The sequence below is a fragment of the Neoarius graeffei genome, chromosome 1 (genome assembly GCF_027579695.1).
Source record: "Neoarius graeffei isolate fNeoGra1 chromosome 1, fNeoGra1.pri, whole genome shotgun sequence".
Lineage (NCBI taxonomy): Eukaryota > Metazoa > Chordata > Actinopteri > Siluriformes > Ariidae > Neoarius > Neoarius graeffei.
Window position 1 is genome coordinate 79,371,128 of NC_083569.1, and position 3,025 is coordinate 79,374,152.

The window sequence follows — 3,025 nt, forward strand, 5'->3', positions numbered from 1 at the left end:
ACCGTCTCCAGCTTCTCTCTCAGTGTGAGGGGGACAGAGGGATCAGCACGAGCCTTATACTGATTCTCATTCCTCAGTGCCACAGTCCACAATCCATTCTGAGGTTCCAGTGTAATGTCTCCCTTCTTGTTAATGTTCTCTCTCACAACTCCGAAATCCCAGTTAGTTTTCCCTCTGATCTGCACCTCATAATAAAATCTCCCTGAGGAGAAACTCTGCTTTCCCAGAACACAGGGACAATAATCAAACCTCTGTGGTGTATCAGGGAGATTCTGTCGTTTGTCTCCATGTGTCACTTGTTTTCCATCAGCAGACAGGATGAGATTGGGTTGAGCTGTATCAGGATCCAGAGTCACATCCACTGAGAGAAAAACACACAGTGTGTGATATGAGTATGCAGGTAAAAAAGATTAAATCATCATCCAGTAGTGAGGATCATTTGTAGCATTTACATATCTTAACACGCATTTTAATAACAGGTAAACACCGGTTTCTGAGCAGAGAGAGGTTCCGTTTAGCCCCTTGATGGAAACTCCGTAGTGGCCACATGAGCTGTGGGAGTCACTTGCTGGTCGGACATTTTGAACTCCGACTCAACTTGTGGGACACCGTGGATGCGAGTTTCTTAAAATACTGCCACCATTTACATTTGGCTAAGCAAGTAAGTGTTGTTTTACTAGCAGAACAGGTGTTCTGAAATTTCATCCTACCCATGAAAACGTCCTACCCGAGTTAACTGCGCATGCGTACAACGGCGAATTCACAGGGCCATAATTTTCTGCTACTGTATTACACAAGGTTAGTTTCTTGTATTTTTAATACCTTCTGTGACCAGTATTCAATGCATATGTTTGACAGTCAAATAGTTCAACTTGCCACGTGCATGATGTGTTTGAATGCAGTTTGAATAGCTAATACTGCGAAGCATTGTCATTTTCATGTAGGTCATAGAACTTGCTCATGCACCTACGAAATTAGCCCAGACTTTGCAGTTTGTGAGACGAAATACATCTTTACAATACATTATCTCACTGTGTAGCCTAAGCTAGTTTACAAGACGATGTACGTTTTTATGATACATGATATGATTGTTTCTGAGAGCATGCAGTTCGATGTGTAATAGCTCTGTTTACCAGCTGTTTCGAAACTTACTCAGTAGCCTACCTTTACATTAGCGCAGGGTTTGCATGTCTCTGGTATTACATAGGCTCGTTTGCAAGTCTCTATGATACACTCTCAAAAGAGATGTGTTAAAAACAACACATATTTAACACATCAGCGTGTTTATATAAGGACAACACAGTTTGTGTTAATAAATGTGTTGAACTCTATAACACAGTAACTGTGTTGAACTATTTAACACACTAGTGTGTTAAAACAACACAGTTTGTGTTTTATTTATTTAATAAAACACAAACTATGTTGTTTTAACACACTAGTGTGTTAAATAGTTCAACACATTTATTAACTCAAACTGTGTTGTCCTTATATACACACGCTGATGTGTTAAATATGTGTTGTTTTTAACACATCTCTTTTGAGAGTGTATTGACCTACAGTCATTTTAACATTACTGTACAGACATGGAAAGTAAATGGGATCAGGTGCATGCCCTCCTGACAGAAGGCACATACCCCTCGGGGTATGGAAAAAGTCAGAAGCAAAACCTGAGGAGATATGCCTCCAAATTCAGAGTAAGGGGTTAGTATCACAAGTCTATGATGCATGTTATTTAGAATACTGTATGTGGCGATAACGCATTATTAAAGTAATGTATCATTAACAGAAAAAGATCTCTGGTTTGGTAATAAGAAGGTGGTGAAAAAGAGGGAGGAAGCCAGGAGACTTTTCATGGAGTTCCATTCCTCCCCCATGGGAGGTCATACTGGCATCCTTAAAACATGGGCAGCAATCTCTTCCAGGTTCTACTGGACCGGGATGTCTGTAGACATAAAAAATTGGGTATGTTTTTTTAAATGTTTTTTTTGTTTGTTTGTTTAATATAAACTGACTGTCACACACAAATAATGTTAATAATGTAGTTTATATATTTTCAAGATCTTAGAATGTGACAGATGCCAAAAGGTTGGAAAACCATTGACTGCAGTGGGGGAGTTGCAGCCGATAAAGGTAAATACATATTAATACTCGTGCAAAACTATACAGTAGGTAACAATAGTGTGAAATCACATTCTCCCTATGTCCTTATGGGAGGTGAACAGTTTAGTGTTATGGTTATCTTTATATTACTTTTTTTTTTTAGGTCTCTGGCGTGTGGGATTTGATTGGGATCGACCTTACTGGACCACTTCCCAAAACTGTCAATGGCTTTTAATACATTTTGACAGCTACTGATTTTTTTTCCAAGTGGGTGGAAGCTTTTCCACTCAAGTCCAAATCAGCTGCAGAAGTTGCAAGATTTATTCACGTTTTCATAAAGTTAATAAATATATTTTGCCACACTTTTTCTTTGTATTTGTTTTAGTGAAGGAACTCTGGGCGGCTAAAGACCGCGGCAAAGTTGAAGTAGTTGTTGGACCATATTCACTGTACTGTAATAATTTGCTACCACCCTGAACACAGAGGAAGCAGATATTTATGGGGATTTGATATCTATAATAATGTGCTACCACCTAAAAGATGGAGGGAAGCAGATATTTATAGGGGTTATATGTCTATAATAATTTGCTACCACCCTCAACACAGAGGAAGCAGATATTTATGGGGATTTGATATCTATAATAATGTGCTACCACCTAAAAGATGGAGGGAAGGAGATATTTATAGGGGTTATATGTCTATAATAATTTGCTACCACCCTGAACACAGAGGAAGCAGATATTTATGGGGATTTGATATCTATAATAATGTAGTAAGATGGAGGGAAGCAGATATTTATAGGGGTTATATGTCTATAATAATTTGCTACCACCCTGAACACAGAGGAAGCAGATATTTATGGGGATTTGATATCTATAATAATGTGCTACCACCTAAAAGATGGAGGGAAGCATATTTATAGGGG

The 3,025-nt window shown here is 38.5% G+C and overlaps 1 long non-coding RNA gene across 1 annotated transcript; it reads left to right on the forward strand.

The window, feature by feature from the left end:
- Positions 1–1,682: 1,682 nt before the first annotated feature.
- LOC132888952 (uncharacterized) lies at positions 1,683–2,330 on the forward strand. The gene is made up of 3 exons (XR_009654984.1): positions 1,683–1,962; positions 2,059–2,130; positions 2,264–2,330. It is a non-coding gene; the product is annotated as an uncharacterized LOC132888952 (long non-coding RNA).
- Positions 2,331–3,025: the final 695 nt, after the last annotated feature.